The sequence below is a fragment of the Ranitomeya imitator genome, chromosome 2, assembly GCF_032444005.1.
Source record: "Ranitomeya imitator isolate aRanImi1 chromosome 2, aRanImi1.pri, whole genome shotgun sequence".
Classification (NCBI taxonomy): domain Eukaryota; kingdom Metazoa; phylum Chordata; class Amphibia; order Anura; family Dendrobatidae; genus Ranitomeya; species Ranitomeya imitator.
In genome coordinates, this window is record NC_091283.1 from 300,388,401 (window position 1) to 300,406,918 (window position 18,518).

Consider the following 18,518-nt stretch of genomic DNA (forward strand, 5'->3'; position numbering starts at 1 on the left):
GGCTCCTGTCAGGTGTATATTATTGTAGATACAGACTGCACAGGCTCCTGTCAGGTATATATTATTGTAGATACAGACTGTACGGGCTCCTGTCAGGTATATATTATTATAGATACAGACTGTACGGGCTCCTGTCAGGTATATATTATTGTAGATACAGACTGTACGGGCTCCTGTCAGGTATATATTATTGTAGATATAGACTGTACGGGCTCCTGTCAGGTATATATTATTGTAGATATAGACTGTACGGGCTCCTGTCAGGTATATATTATTGTAGATACAGACTGTATGGGCTCCTGTCAGGTATATAGTATGGTAGATACAGACTGTACGGGCTCCTGTCAGGTATATATTATTGTAGATATAGACTGTATGGGCTCCTGTCAGGTATATATTATGGTAGATACAGACTGTACGGGCTCCTGTCAGGTATATATTATTGTAGATACAGACTGTACGGGCTCCTGTCAGGTATATAGTATGGTAGATACAGACTGTACGGGCCCCTGTCAGGTATATATTATTGTAGATATAGACTGTACGGGCTCCTGTCAGGTATATATTATTGTAGATACAGACTGTACGGGCTCCTGTCAGGTATATAGTATGGTAGATACAGACTGTACGGGCTCCTGTCAGGTATATAGTATTGTAGATATAGACTGTACGGGCTCCTGTCAGGTATATATTATTGTAGATACAGACTGTACGGGCTCCTGTCAGGTATATATTATTGTAGATACAGACTGTACGGGCTCCTGTCAGGTATATATTATTGTAGATATAGACTGTACGGGCTCCTGTCAGGTATATATTATTGTAGATATAGACTGTACGGGCTCCTGTCAGGTATATATTATTGTAGATACAGACTGTACGGGCTCCTGTCAGGTATATATTATTGTAGATATAGACTGTACGGGCTCCTGTCAGGTATATATTATTGTAGATATAGACTGTACGGGCTCCTGTCAGGTATATAGTATTGTAGATACAGACTGTACGGGCTCCTGTCAGGTATATATTATTGTAGATATAGACTGTACGGGCTCCTGTCAGGTATATAGTATTGTAGATACAGACTGTACGGGCTCCTGTCAGGTATATATTATTGTAGATATAGACTGTACGGGCTCCTGTCAGGTATATAGTATTGTAGATACAGACTGTACGGGCTCCTGTCAGGTATATAGTATTGTAGATATAGACTGTATGGGCTCCTGTCAGGTATATATTATTGTAGATATAGACTGTATGGGCTCCTGTCAGGTATATATTATTGTATATACAGACTGTACGGGCTCCTGTCAGGTATATATTATTGTAGATATAGACTGTACGGGCTCCTGTCAGGTATATATTATTGTAGATATAGACTGTACGGGCTCCTGTCAGGTATATAGTATTGTAGATATAGACTGTATGGGCTCCTGTCAGGTATATATTATTGTAGATATAGACTGTACGGGCTCCTGTCAGGTATATAGTATTGTAGATATAGACTGTACGGGCTCCTGTCAGGTATATATTATTGTAGATATAGACTGTATGGGCTCCTGTCAGGTATATATTATTGTAGATACAGACTGTACGGGCTCCTGTCAGGTATATATTATTGTAGATATAGACTGTACGGGCTCCTGTCAGGTGTATATTATTGTAGATACAGACTGTACGGGCTCCTGTCAGGTATATATTATTGTAGATATAGACTGTACGGGCTCCTGTCAGGTGTATATTATTGTAGATACAGACTGTACGGGCTCCTGTCAGGTATATATTATTGTAGATATAGACTGTATGGGCTCCTGTCAGGTATATATTATTGTAGATATAGACTGTATGGGCTCCTGTCAGGTATATATTATTGTAGATACAGACTGTACGGGCTCCTGTCAGGTATATATTATTGTAGATATAGACTGTACGGGCTCCTGTCAGGTGTATATTATTGTAGATACAGACTGTACGGGCTCCTGTCAGGTATATATTATTGTAGATATAGACTGTACGGGCTCCTGTCAGGTATATATTATTGTAGATACAGACTGTACGGGCTCCTGTCAGGTGTATATTATTGTAGATATGGACTGTATGGGCTCCTGTCAGGTATATATTATTGTAGATACAGACTGTACGGGCTCCTGTCAGGTATATATTATTGTAGATATAGACTGTACGGGCTCCTGTCAGGTGTATATTATTGTAGATACAGACTGCACAGGCTCCTGTCAGGTATATATTATTGTAGATATAGACTGTATGGGCTCCTGTCAGGTATATATTATTGTAGATACAGACTGTACGGGCTCCTGTCAGGTATATATTATTATAGATACAGACTGTACGGGCTCCTGTCAGGTATATATTATTGTAGATACAGACTGTACGGGCTCCTGTCAGGTATATATTATTGTAGATATAGACTGTACGGGCTCCTGTCAGGTATATATTATTGTAGATATAGACTGTACGGGCTCCTGTCAGGTATATATTATTGTAGATACAGACTGTATGGGCTCCTGTCAGGTATATAGTATGGTAGATACAGACTGTACGGGCTCCTGTCAGGTATATATTATTGTAGATATAGACTGTATGGGCTCCTGTCAGGTATATATTATGGTAGATACAGACTGTACGGGCTCCTGTCAGGTATATATTATTGTAGATACAGACTGTACGGGCTCCTGTCAGGTATATAGTATGGTAGATACAGACTGTACGGGCCCCTGTCAGGTATATATTATTGTAGATATAGACTGTACGGGCTCCTGTCAGGTATATATTATTGTAGATACAGACTGTACGGGCTCCTGTCAGGTATATAGTATGGTAGATACAGACTGTACGGGCTCCTGTCAGGTATATAGTATTGTAGATATAGACTGTACGGGCTCCTGTCAGGTATATATTATTGTAGATACAGACTGTACGGGCTCCTGTCAGGTATATATTATTGTAGATACAGACTGTACGGGCTCCTGTCAGGTATATATTATTGTAGATATAGACTGTACGGGCTCCTGTCAGGTATATATTATTGTAGATATAGACTGTACGGGCTCCTGTCAGGTATATATTATTGTAGATACAGACTGTACGGGCTCCTGTCAGGTATATATTATTGTAGATATAGACTGTACGGGCTCCTGTCAGGTATATATTATTGTAGATATAGACTGTACGGGCTCCTGTCAGGTATATAGTATTGTAGATACAGACTGTACGGGCTCCTGTCAGGTATATATTATTGTAGATATAGACTGTACGGGCTCCTGTCAGGTATATAGTATTGTAGATACAGACTGTACGGGCTCCTGTCAGGTATATATTATTGTAGATATAGACTGTACGGGCTCCTGTCAGGTATATAGTATTGTAGATACAGACTGTACGGGCTCCTGTCAGGTATATAGTATTGTAGATATAGACTGTATGGGCTCCTGTCAGGTATATATTATTGTAGATATAGACTGTATGGGCTCCTGTCAGGTATATATTATTGTATATACAGACTGTACGGGCTCCTGTCAGGTATATATTATTGTAGATATAGACTGTACGGGCTCCTGTCAGGTATATATTATTGTAGATATAGACTGTACGGGCTCCTGTCAGGTATATAGTATTGTAGATATAGACTGTATGGGCTCCTGTCAGGTATATATTATTGTAGATATAGACTGTACGGGCTCCTGTCAGGTATATAGTATTGTAGATATAGACTGTATGGGCTCCTGTCAGGTATATAGTATGGTAGATACAGACTGTATGGGCTCCTGTCAGGTATATAGTATTGTAGATATAGACTGTATGGGCTCCTGTCAGGTATATAGTATTGTAGATACAGACTGTACGGGCTCCTGTCAGGTATATAGTATTGTAGATATAGACTGTATGGGCTCCTGTCAGGTATATAGTATTGTAGATACAGACTGTATGGGCTCCTGTCAGGTATATAGTATGGTAGATACAGACTGTACGGGCTCCTGTCAGGTATATAGTATTGTAGATATAGACTGTATGGGCTCCTGTCAGGTATATAGTATGGTAGATAAAGACTGTACGGGCTCCTGTCAGGTATATATTATTGTAGATATAGACTGTATGGGCTCCTGTCAGGTATATATTATTGTAGATATAGACTGTATGGGCTCCTGTCAGGTATATAGTATGGTAGATATAGACTGTATGGGCTCCTGTCAGGTATATAGTATTGTAGATACAGACTGTACGGGCTCCTGTCAGGTATATAGTATTGTAGATATAGACTGTATGGGCTCCTGTCAGGTATATAGTATGGTAGATATAGACTGTATGGGCTCCTGTCAGGTATATAGTATGGTAGATATAGACTGTATGGGCTCCTGTCAGGTATATAGTATGGTAGATACAGACTGTACGGGCTCCTGTCAGGTATATATTATTGTAGATATAGACTGTATGGGCTCCTGTCAGGTATATATTATTGTAGATATAGACTGTATGGGCTCCTGTCAGGTATATAGTATGGTAGATATAGACTGTATGGGCTCCTGTCAGGTATATAGTATTGTAGATACAGACTGTATGGGCTCCTGTCAGGTATATAGTATGGTAGATATAGACTGTATGGGCTCCTGTCAGGTATATATTATTGTAGATATAGACTGTATGGGCTCCTGTCAGGTATATATTATTGTAGATATAGACTGTATGGGCTCCTGTCAGGTATATAGTATGGTAGATATAGACTGTATGGGCTCCTGTCAGGTATATAGTATTGTAGATACAGACTGTATGGGCTCCTGTCAGGTATATAGTATGGTAGATATAGACTGTATGGGCTCCTGTCAGGTATATAGTATGGTAGATACAGACTGTACGGGCTCCTGTCAGGTATATAGTATTGTAGATATAGACTGTATGGGCTCCTGTCAGGTATATAGTATGGTAGATACAGACTGTACGGGCTCCTGTCAGGTATATATTATTGTAGATATAGACTGTATGGGCTCCTGTCAGGTATATATTATTGTAGATATAGACTGTATGGGCTCCTGTCAGGTATATAGTATGGTAGATATAGACTGTATGGGCTCCTGTCAGGTATATAGTATTGTAGATACAGACTGTATGGGCTCCTGTCAGGTATATAGTATGGTAGATATAGACTGTATGGGCTCCTGTCAGGTATATATTATTGTAGATATAGACTGTATGGGCTCCTGTCAGGTATATATTATTGTAGATATAGACTGTATGGGCTCCTGTCAGGTATATAGTATGGTAGATATAGACTGTATGGGCTCCTGTCAGGTATATAGTATTGTAGATACAGACTGTATGGGCTCCTGTCAGGTATATAGTATGGTAGATATAGACTGTATGGGCTCCTGTCAGGTATATAGTATGGTAGATACAGACTGTACGGGCTCCTGTCAGGTATATAGTATTGTAGATATAGACTGTATGGGCTCCTGTCAGGTATATAGTATGGTAGATACAGACTGTACGGGCTCCTGTCAGGTATATATTATTGTAGATATAGACTGTATGGGCTCCTGTCAGGTATATATTATTGTAGATATAGACTGTACGGGCTCCTGTCAGGTATATATTATTGTAGATATAGACTGTACGGGCTCCTGTCAGGTATATATTATTGTAGATACAGACTGTACGGGCTCCTGTCAGGTATATATTATTGTAGATATAGACTGTACGGGCTCCTGTCAGGTATATATTATTGTAGATATAGACTGTACGGGCTCCTGTCAGGTATATATTATTGTAGATATAGACTGTACGGGCTCCTGTCAGGTATATATTATTGTAGATATAGACTGTACGGGCTCCTGTCAGGTATATAGTATTGTAGATATAGACTGTACGGGCTCCTGTCAGGTATATAGTATTGTAGATATAGACTGTATGGGCTCCTGTCAGGTATATAGTATGGTAGATACAGACTGTACGGGCTCCTGTCAGGTATATAGTATTGTAGATATAGACTGTATGGGCTCCTGTCAGGTATATAGTATGGTAGATACAGACTGTACGGGCTCCTGTCAGGTATATAGTATTGTAGATATAGACTGTATGGGCTCCTGTCAGGTATATAGTATGGTAGATACAGACTGTACGGGCTCCTGTCAGGTATATAGTATTGTAGATATAGACTGTATGGGCTCCTGTCAGGTATATAGTATGGTAGATACAGACTGTACGGGCTCCTGTCAGGTATATATTATTGTAGATATAGACTGTATGGGCTCCTGTCAGGTATGTATTATTGTAGATATAGACTGTATGGGCTCCTGTCAGGTATATAGTATGGTAGATACAGACTGTACGGGCTCCTGTCAGGTATATATTACTGTAGATATAGACTGTACGGGCTCCTGTCAGGTATGTATTATTGTAGATATGGACTGTACGGGCTCCTGTCAGGTATATATTATTGTAGATATGGACTGTACGGGCTCCTGTCAGGTATATATTATTGTAGATATAGACTGTACGGGCTCCTGTCAGGTATATATTATTGTAGATATAGACTGTACGGGCTCCTGTCAGGTATATATTATTGTAGATACAGACTGTACGGGCTCCTGTCAGGTATATATTATTGTAGATACAGACTGTACGGGCTCCTGTCAGGTATATATTATTGTAGATATAGACTGTACGGGCTCCTGTCAGGTATATATTATTGTAGATATAGACTGTACGGGCTCCTGTCAGGTATATATTATTGTAGATATAGACTGTACGGGCTCCTGTCAGGTATATATTATTGTAGATATAGACTGTACGGGCTCCTGTCAGGTATATATTATTGTAGATATAGACTGTACGGGCTCCTGTCAGGTATATATTATTATAGATACAGACTGTACGGGCTCCTGTCAGGTATATATTATTGTAGATATAGACTGTACGGGCTCCTGTCAGGTATATATTATTGTAGATATAGACTGTACGAGCTCCTGTCAGGTATATATTATTGTAGATATAGACTGTACGGGCTCCTGTCAGGTATATATTATTGAGCATACATATTAGTCCATATAGTATACAAGAACACATCCAAAGTACATAAACACAAAAGAGATCCCTCGCATAAAAATAAGAGAGATCACATGAATGTATAGTTCAAAAACATAGAAATTTTTATTAAACACATACAATATAAAAATCCTCAACCAATAAGGTCATACAGTTAAAAATACCTCCGATCTAAAGAACAGCAAGTCTCATGCAATGATGTAAATAAACTCCTATAACATTGCTTACACATGGCCCACCTAAATGGTAATTGGCCTAAATAATAGCATAATAATGTGGTAAGTACAAAGCCTACATACGGGAATAACTGTATATATCTAATACAGCACACAACTGCTACCAAATTTACACAGAACAAGAGTGTATAATGTCTATAAATATACCGCAATAATGCATTACTAACTATGCATGATGGTGCTATAAATATGCCAATAAAAGGTAGCCACTAGAACTGCATATATGTACAAACTATACTAACTATATGCAGGGGAAACTATATATAGGGGAAATAAGAAGAAAATCGCAATATGATTGTATGGTACAATTACATAGGTAAATCCTATAAATATGCCGCGATGCAAAAAATGCTACCGCTACTGCAAGAGGGCGATGTATATATATAAAGTCAAGTCTTAGACTAAATAGCCCCGATATCTATCAAAACCGATAGTATGATGGCAAACTAAATGTGCCGCGATGCAAAAAATGCTACCGCTGCTACAAAAGGTGATGTGTATATATAAAGTCAAGTTTTAGACCAAATAGCCCCAATCCCTATAAAAACCGATAGTATAATGGCAAACAATCCCCTTACATACCCCTTTGGCCACTAGAAAATAAATCCCGAGTAGGAGATGAAATATAATTACCACATAAATCAAAGCGCAGGACCTGCTGACTGCCCGACGCGCGTTTCGATAGAATATCTTCTTCCGAGGATGCGGATTCTTATCACAGAAGTACAACATGAGCACATTTTAACTTTTTTGCGGTAGCATTTTTTGCATCGCGGCACATTTAGTTTGCCATCATACTATCGGTTTTGATAGATATCGGGGCTATTTAGTCTAAGACTTGACTTTATATATATACATCGCCCTCTTGCAGTAGCGGTAGCATTTTTTGCATCGCGGCATATTTATAGGATTTACCTATGTAATTGTACCATACAATCATATTGCGATTTTCTTCTTATTTCCCCTATATATAGTTTCCCCTGCATATAGTTAGTATAGTTTGTACATATATGCAGTTCTAGTGGCTACCTTTTATTGGCATATTTATAGCACCATCATGCATAGTTAGTAATGCATTATTGCGGTATATTTATAGACATTATACACTCTTGTTCTGTGTAAATTTGGTAGCAGTTGTGTGCTGTATTAGATATATACAGTTATTCCCGTATGTAGGCTTTGTACTTACCACATTATTATGCTATTATTTAGGCCAATTACCATTTAGGTGGGCCATGTGTAAGCAATGTTATAGGAGTTTATTTACATCATTGCATGAGACTTGCTGTTCTTTAGATCGGAGGTATTTTTAACTGTATGACCTTATTGGTTGAGGATTTTTATATTGTATGTGTTTAATAAAAATTTCTATGTTTTTGAACTATACATTCATGTGATCTCTCTTATTTTTATGCGAGGGATCTCTTTTGTGTTTAGGTATATATTATTGTAGATATGGACTGTACGGGCTCCTGTCACGTGTATATTATTGATGTCAGAATGTATGGGCCCCTGTCAGGTATATATTAGTGATGGTATCAGAATGTATGGGCCCGTCAGGTATATATTAATGATGGTATCAGAATGTATGGGCTCCTGTCAGGTATACAGTGGGGCAAAAAAGTATTTAGTCAGTCAGCAATAGTGCAAGTTCCACCACTTAAAAAGATGAGAGGCGTCTGTAATTTACATCATAGGTAGACCTCAACTATGGGAGACAAACTGAGAAAAAAAAATCCAGAAAATCACATTGTCTGTTTTTTTTACATTTTATTTGCATATTATGGTGGAAAATAAGTATTTGGTCAGAAACAAAATTTCATCTCAATACTTTGTAATATATCCTTTGTTGGCAATGACAGAGGTCAAACGTTTTCTGTAAGTCTTCACAAGGTTGCCACACACTGTTGTTGGTATGTTGGCCCATTCCTCCATGCAGATCTCCTCTAGAGCAGTGATGTTTTTGGCTTTTCGCTTGGCAACACGGACTTTCAACTCCCTCCAAAGGTTTTCTATAGGGTTGAGATCTGGAGACTGGCTAGGCCACTCCAGGACCTTGAAATGCTTCTTACAAAGCCACTCCTTCGTTGCCCTGGCGGTGTGCTTTGGATCATTGTCATGTTGAAAGACCCAGCCACGTTTCATCTTCAATGCCCTTGCTGATGGAAGGAGGTTTGCACTCAAAATCTCACGATACATGGCCCCATTCATTCTTTCATGTACCCGGATCAGTCGTCCTGGCCCCTTTGCAGAGAAACAGCCCCAAAGCATGATGTTTCCACCACCATGCTTTACAGTAGGTATGCTGTTTGATGGATGCAACTCAGTATTCTTTTTCCTCCAAACACGACAAGTTGTGTTTCTACCAAACAGTTCCAGTTTGGTTTCATCAGACCATAGGACATTCTCCCAAAACTCCTCTGGATCATCCAAATGCTCTCTAGCAAACTTCAGACGGGCCCGGACATGTACTGGCTTAAGCAGTGGGACACGTCTGGCACTGCAGGATATGAGTCCATGGTGGCATAGTGTGTTACTTATGGTAGGCCTTGTTACATTGGTCCCAGCTCTCTGCAGTTCATTCACTAGGTCCCCCCACGTGGTTCTGAGATTTTTGCTCACCGTTCTTGTGATCATTCTGACCCCACGGGGTGGGATTTTGCGTGGAGCCCCAGATCGAGGGAGATTATCAGTGGTCTTGTATGTCTTCCATTTTCTAATTATTGCTCCCACTGTTGATTTCTTCACTCCAAGCTGGTTGGCTATTGCAGATTCAGTCTTCCCAGCCTGGTGCAGGGCTACAATTTTGTTTCTTGTGTCCTTTGACAGCTCTTTGGTCTTCACCATAGTGGAGTTTGGAGTCAGACTGTTTGAGGGTGTGCACAGGTGTCTTTTTATACTGATAACAAGTTTAAACAGGTGCCATTACTACAGGTAATGAGTGGAGGAAAGAGGAGACTCTTAAAGAAGAAGTTACAGGTCTGTGAGAGCCAGAAATCTTGATTGTTTGTTTCTGACCAAATACTTATTTTCCACCATAATATGCAAATAAAATGTTAAAAAAACAGACAATGTGATTTTCTGGATTTTTTTTTCTCAGTTTGTCTCCCATAGTTGAGGTCTACCTATGATGTAAATTACAGACGCCTCTCATCTTTTTAGGTGGTGGAACTTGCACTATTGCTGACTGACTAAATACTTTTTTGCCCCACTGTATATTAGTGATGGTATCAGAATGTATGGGCTCCTGTCAGGTATATATTATTGATGTCAGAATGTATGGGCTCCTGTCAGGTATATATTAGTGATGGTATCAGAATGTATGGGCTCCTGTCAGGTATATATTATTGATATCAGAATGTATGGGCTCCTGTCAGGTATATATATTATTGATGGTATCAGAATGTATGGGCCCCTGTCAGGTATATATTATTATTGATATCAGAATGTACGGGCCCCTGTCAGGTATATGTTATTGATGATATCAGAATGTATGGGCCCCTATCAGGTATATATTATTGATATCAGAATGTATGGGCTCCTGTCAGGTATATATTAGTGATGATATCAGAATGTATGGGCCCCTGTCAGGTATATATTAGTGATGATATCAGAATGTATGGCCCCCTGTCAGGTATATATTACTGATGATATCAGAATGTATGGGCCCCTGTCAGGTATATATTACTGATGATATCAGAATGTATGGGCCCCTGTCAGGTATATATGCTGCGATTGTTCTCGTATGCCGATTCGGCATGAAAAAATAATCACAGATGTGATCTGCCCCATAGATTAACACTGGTCCGAGTGCCATGCGATGTTTTCTCACATAGCGCTCGTCCGTATTCTACGCTAGTGTGACCCCGGCCTTAAACTTATGAAGAGACACAGACCACCTGCAGCTCAGCCTTCATCAATATTTAAATTACAAGTTTTTCACCATCCAAAAAATGCTATTTTTTACCTAGTTCCATAGGTTTCTTAAAGGGAACCTGTCACCAGGTTTTCCCAATATATTGTACCACCAGAACCTATATGCCCTTATACACACCCTTCTACAGTGCTGTACCGTACATACCGTATATACTCGAGCATAAGCCGAGATTTTCAGCCCACTTTTTTGGGCTGAAAGTGACCCTCTCGGCTTATACTCAAGTGATTGTCGGCGGGGGAGGGGGAGCGGCGGCTGTCACATACTCACCTGCTCCCGGCGCGGTCCCTGCATGTCCGATGGTCTCCGGGCAGCTCTTCCTTTGTTCAACGGTCACGTGGAACCGCTCATTAATGAATATGGATGCATATTCATTACTTTAATGAGCTGTCCGTGACAGCTGAACATAGGAAGACGCTGCCGACTCCCGGAGACCATCTGACAGTGAGAAGCTGCCAGGGACCGCGTCGGGGGCAGGTGAGTATGACGGGGGAGGTGAGCATTGCGCGATATTCACCTCTCCCCTTTCCACCGCTGCGGGCCGCTCTGTCCTATGGCTGTGACTGTTTAGGTCAGAGGGCACAATGATGTAGTTAGTGTGCGCGCTGCCCTCTGCCTGAACAGTCAGTGCAGAGGATGGAAGACAGAGCAGCGCGCAGCAGTGGAAAGTGCCGGGGGCCTGAGCGAAGAGAGGTGAGTATGTGTTTTTTTTTTATTTTATTCGCAGCAACAGCAAATGGGGCATAATGTGTGGAGCATCTCATGGGGCATAATGTGTGGAGCATCTCATGGGGCATAATCTATGGAGTAAAATCTATGGAGCATCTTATGGGGCCATCAACCTTTATGCAGCATTGTATGGGGCAAAAGTTTCTATGAAGCATCTTATGGGGCCATTATTAACATTTGTGCAGCATTATATGGGGCATATTTTAATATGGAGCATCTTATGGGGCCATCATAAACTTTATGGAGCATTATATGGGGCTCCTCATTCAATATGGATATTCAAAAACACTTAACCTATTGATGTCTCAATTAATTTTACTTTTATTGGTATCTATTTTTATTTTTGACATTTACCAGTAGCTGCTGCATTTTCCACCCTAAGGCTTATACTCGAGTCATTAAGTTTTCCCAGTTTTTTTGTGCCAAAATTAGGAGGGGGGGGGGGGTGGTCAGCTTCTACTCGAGTATATACGGTATGTCCCTAAGCCAACGTGCATAATGTAAATAACTTCTTATACTCACCTACGGGGCGGTCCGGTGTTATGTTTGGCACTGGTCTTCATCAGGCACAGTCCTTCCCGTGGATGATGTGTTCTACATCATCCACACAACCTCCCTCATCACGCTTCTGTGCAGGAACACTTCTCTGCCGAGCACAAAGCAAAGTACTGCAACGGGCAGAAAGAAGTGCGATGCACAGGAGCACGATGGAAGACACCGTGTGGATGACATAGGACGCGTCATCGACTCAAAGAAAGAAGGACGGTGATAGAAGAGGAGAAGGCCCCGGATTAAGACTAGCAAAGCCCATTGTATGGGGCTAGGCAAGTCTTAAGGGCATACAGATAGTGGTTGTGCTTTATAAAATGCTGTATATAAGGGTATACAGGCAGTGGGCCTACTATATATACACAGCATTCTAGAATGCTGTATATAAAGGCATATAGATAGTGGTCGTACTTTATGTGGGGGGGACAGAAACAATGATTGAATACCCTGTAGTAAGTGAACGGCTACAGTGCAAGAAAATAAAGGGTACTTAGTTAACACTTTTTTGGGGGCCTGAGAAAGGAGTCAGAAAAGAGCATCGGGGCGGACGCGCTGCTGTGAATGTCAGTGTCTATATCTAGCACGGCATAATTTTCATAACCAGCAGAGGGAAAGCTGACAGCTGATGTTAATATTCTGGAAAGGAGCCAATAACCATAAAGGTTCCCAGGCTATTAATATCAGCTCACAGCTGTTTGCTTAGCCCTTACTGGCTATTTTACAGTGGGACACAAAATATTGACATGGGGTCCCCCTATAAAAGCTGTAGGCTGATATTAATAGTCTGTGAAGAGGCCATGGATATTGGCAGCCCCAGAGGCTAAAAACCATCAGCTCTCAGCCATCCCAGAAATGGCGCATCTTATAGATCTGCCAATTCTGGTACTTAGCCTCGCTCTTCCCACTTGCCCTGTAGCAGTGGGGCTCAGATTTGTGGGGTTGATGTCACCATTTTATTGTCAAGTAACATCAAGCCCACAGGTAAGTAATGGAGAGGCATCTATCAGACACCTCTCCATAAGTAAGCTGGCCTACTGTCACCTTACAATACAAAAGGTGACATTAACCCCTTATTACCCCATATGCCACCGCTACAGGGCAGTGAGAACAGAGGCTGAGTGCCAGAATTGGCGCATCTTACAGATGCACCTTTTCTGGGGTGGCAATAACCATGGTCCCTCTCTAGGCTATAATATCTGTCCTCAGTCACTGACTTTCCCTCTGTGGCACAGAAAATTGTGTGGGAGCCCACGCCAGTTTTTTCAGTGAAAACATTTTTATTAAATACATACAGGTCCCAAATTTTACACACACACATACTACTAACCGTATTAGTCACTGACCTATATAAATCTAACCGTTCTGCAATGGTTTACTGTATGTAAACCATGTCTCCTATCCTGCAATGATTTGACAGAAGCCGACAAATTAACTATTTGTAAATATTATAAGCTGTCAGTGTGATTTTACTGTACACTGCACCTGAATTGCAAGCCTTTAAAAGGACACCATTGCGTATTTCTCGCAAGTCAAACTGATGGCCCGTGTGGTATGAGTTTTTCTTGCATAAACAGACTTTCATTGGGGATTCTCGGCTGATATACGGTGCAAATCGCAGCATAGTGCAATTTCACTCGCACATATAATACGGCCGTGAACAAAAAAAAGTGATGGGAGCTGCCCAACAGATTAACATTGGTCCGAGCGCTATGCAATTTTTTTTTCTCGCATAGCACTCGTCCGTATTCCTCTCTAGTGTGACTCCGGCCTTAACCCCTCTGTGACCTTAGACGTACTATCCCGTCGAGGTGCCCTGGGCTTATCTGACCCTGGACGGGATAGTACGTCATAGCCGATCGGCCGCGCTCACGGGGGGAGCGCGGCCGATCGCGGCCGGGTGTCAGCTGCTTATCGCAGCTGACATCCGGCACTATGTGCCAGGAGCGGTCACGGACCGCCCCCGGCACATTAACCCCTGGCACACCGCGATCAAAGATGATCGCGATGTGCCGGCGGTGCAGGGAAGCACCGCGCAGGGAGGGGGCTCCCTGCGGGCTTCCCTGAGCCCCCCGCAGCAACGCGATGTGATCGCGTTGCTGCGAGGGTCTCCTCACCTCCCTCCCTGCTCGAGCCCCGGATCCAAGATGGCCGCGGATCCGGGTCCTGCAGGGAGGGAGGTGGCTTCACAGAGCCTGCTCAGAGCAGGCACTGTGAAGGCTGCAGCGCTGCATGTCAGATCAGTGATCTGACAGAGTGCTGTGCAAACTGTCAGATCACTGATCTGTGATGTCCCCCCCTGGGACAAAGTAAAAAAGTAAAAAAAAAAATTTCCAAATGTGTAAAAAAAATAAAAAAAAATAATCCAAAATAATGAAAAAAAAAAAAAAATATTATTCCCATAAATACATTTCTTCATCTAAATAAAAAAAAAAAAACCAATAAAAGTACACATATTTAGTATCGCCGCGTCCGTAACGACCCGACCTATAAAACTGTCCCACTAGTTAACCCCTTCAGTAAACACCGTAAGAAAAAAAAAAAAAAAACGAGGCAAAAAACAACGCTTTATTATCATACCGCCGAACAAAAAGTGGAATAACACGCGATCAAAAGGACAGATATAAATAACCATGGTACCGCTGAAAGCGTCATATTGTCCCGCAAAAAAAGAGCTGCCATACAGCATCATCAGCAAAAAAATAAAAAAGTTATAGTCCTGAGAATAAAGCAATGCAAAAATAATTATTTTTTCTGTAAAATAGTTTTTATCGTATAAAAGCACCAAACCATAAAAAAATGATATAAATGAGGTATCGCTGTAATCGTACTGACCCGAAGAATAAAACTGATTTATCAATTTTACCAAACGCGGAACGGTATAAACGCCTCCCCCAATAGAAATTCATGAATAGCTGGCTTTTGGTCATTCTTCCTCACAAAAATCGGAATAAAAAGCGATAAAAAAATGTCACGTGCCCAAAAATGTTTTCAATAAAAACATCAACTCGTCCCGCAAAAAACAAGACCTCACATGACTCTGTGGACCAAAATATGGAAAAATTATAGCTCTCAAAATGTGGTATTGCAAAAAATATTTTTTGCAATAAAAAGGGTCTTTCAGTGTGTGACGGCTGCCAATCATAAAAATCCGCTAAAAAACTCGCTATAAAAGTAAATCAAACCCCCCTTCATCACCCCCTTAGTTAGGGAAAAATTAAAAAAATGTATTTATTTCCATTTTCCCATTAGGGCTAGGGTTAGGGCTAGGGCTAGGGTTGGGGCTACAGTTAGGGTTGGGGCTAAAGTTAGGGTTAGGGTTTAGATTACATTTACAGTTGGGAATAGGGTTGGGATTAGGGTTAGGGGTGTGTCAGGGTTAGAGGTGTGGTTAGGGTTACCGTTGGAATTAGGGTTAGGGGTGTGTTTAGATTAGGGTTTCAGTTATAATTGGGGGGTTTCCACTGTTTCGGCACATCAGGGGCTCTCCAAACACGACATGGCGTCCGATCTCAATTCCAGCCAATTCTGCGTTGAAAAAGTAAAACAGTGCTCCTTCCCTTCCGAGCTCTCCTGTGTGCCCAAACAGGGGTTTACCCCAACATATGGGGTATCAGCATACTCAGGACAAATTGGACAACAACTTTTGTGGACCAATTTCTCCTGTTACCCTTGGGAAAATACAAAACTGGGGGCTAAAAAATAATTTTTGTGGGAAAACAAAAAGATTTTTTATTTTCACGGCTCTGCGTTATAAACTGTAGTGAAACACTTGGGGGTTCAAAGTTCTCACAACACATCTAGATTAGTTCATTGAGGGGTCTAGTTTCCAATATGGGGTCACTTGTGGGGGGTTTCTACTGTTTAGGTACATTAGGGGCTCTGCAAACGCAATGTGACGCCTGCAGACCAATCCATCTAAGTCTGCATTCCAAATGATGCTCCTTCCCTTCCGAGCCCTCCCATGCGCCCAAACGGTGGTTCCCCCCCACATATCGGGTATCAGCGTACTCAGGACAAATTGGACAACAACATTTAGGGTCCAATTTCTCCTGCTAACCTTGGAAAAATACAAAACTGGGGGCAAAAATATAATTTTTGTGAAAAAATTTTGTTTTATTTTTATGGCTCTGCATTATAAACTTCTGTGAAGCCCTTGGTGGGTCAAAGTGCTCACCACACATCCAGATAAGTTCCTTAGGGGGTCTACTTTCCAAAATGGTGTCACTTGTGGGGGGTTTCAATGTTTAGGCACATCAGTGGCTCTCCAAACGCAACATGGCGTCCCATCTCAATTCCTGTCAATTTTGCATTGAAAAGTCAAATAGCGCTCCTTCCCTTCCGAGCTCTCCCATGCGCCCAAACAGTGGTTTACTGCCACATATGGGGGATCAGCGTACTCAGGACAAATTGGACAACAACTTTTTGGGTCCAATTTCTCCTGTTACCCTTGGTAAAATAAAACAAATTGGAGCTGAAGTTAATTTTTTGTGTAAAAAAGTTAAATGTTCATTTTTATTTAAACATTCCAAAAATTCCTATTAAACACCTGAAGGGTTAATAAACTTCTTGAATGTGGTTTTGAGCACCTTGAGGGGTGCAGTTTTTAGAATGGTGTCACACTTGGGCATTTTCTATCATATAGACCCCTCAAAATGACTTCAAATGAGACGTAGTCCCTAAAAACAAAATGGTGTTGTAAAAATGAGAAATTGCTGGTCAACTTTTAACCCTTATAACTCCCTAACAAAAAAAAAAATTGGTTCCAAAATTATGCTGATGTAAAGGAGACATGTGGGAAATGTTACTTATTAAGTATTTTGTGTGACATATCTCTGTGATTTAATTGCATAAAAATTCAAAGTTTGAAAATTGCGAAATTTTCAAAATTTTCGCCAAATTTCCGTTTTTTTCACAAATAAACGCAGGTACTATCAAAGAAATTTTACCACTATCATGAAGTACAATATGTCACGAGAAAACAATGTCAGAATCACCAGGATCCGTTGAAGCGTTTCGGAGTTATAACCTCATAAAGGGACAGTGGTCAGAATTGTAAAAATTGGCCTGGTCATTGACGTGCAAACCACCCTTGGGGGTAAAGGGGTTAAAGGGAAAATCATTCAAAATTTGAAAATTTCAAATTTTTTAAAATTTCTGATATTTTTACAAAATAAAGCAAAACATTTACCCAAGTTTATCATTAGCCCAAGTTTACCATTATCATAAAGTCTAATATGTCAGGAAAAAAAACAACCTCAAAATCAATGGAATATGTTGAAGCATTCCAGAGTTATTACTACATAAAGTGACACTGGTCAGATTTTAAAAAATTGGCCCCGTCACTGAGGGGTTAAATGCTTGTACAAGTGAACATTGTTTCAAAAGTGGTTTACCTGTCTAAGACTGGTTTCACACCAGCGTTCGGCAGCCTTCTTCCTCCGTTAAGCCCCACCCACTGCTACACCTCTTCTTTCAGCTCCGCCTACGTCTGCATGCATCCCCTATCATTAACATTGGGTACACAGGCACGTGTCGTTTTGACGATGCACTGAACTGCGTCGAACGCAACATGTTGCATTTTGTTGCGGTCGGCGCAGCATTAAAACAACGCATGCAGCGGCATCTGCTTGGCCTGCGTACCCAATGTTAAAGATAGGGTATGCAGGACGCATGCAGACGTAGGCGGAACTGAAGGAAGAGGTGCAGCATTGTGCGGGGCTTAACGGAGGAAGAAGGCTGCCATCCGCAGCCCTGCCGAATGCTGGTGTTAAACCAGCCCAAGGCTGTTATTATAGCACCTTACGTCTTACGCTAGGTTCACATTGCGTTAGTGCAATCCGTTAAGCGCATAGCGCTAGCGGATTGCGCTAACGCAATGTTTCTAGAGGGTCGGCGTTCACCCTCCCCGCTAGCGCAGATCCCTGATCTGCGGTAGCGAGGAACGGGCCTCAAAAGAACGGCACATCGCTAGCGCGTGCCGAAAATGGCATGCGCTAGTGATGCGCTTCAGCTAA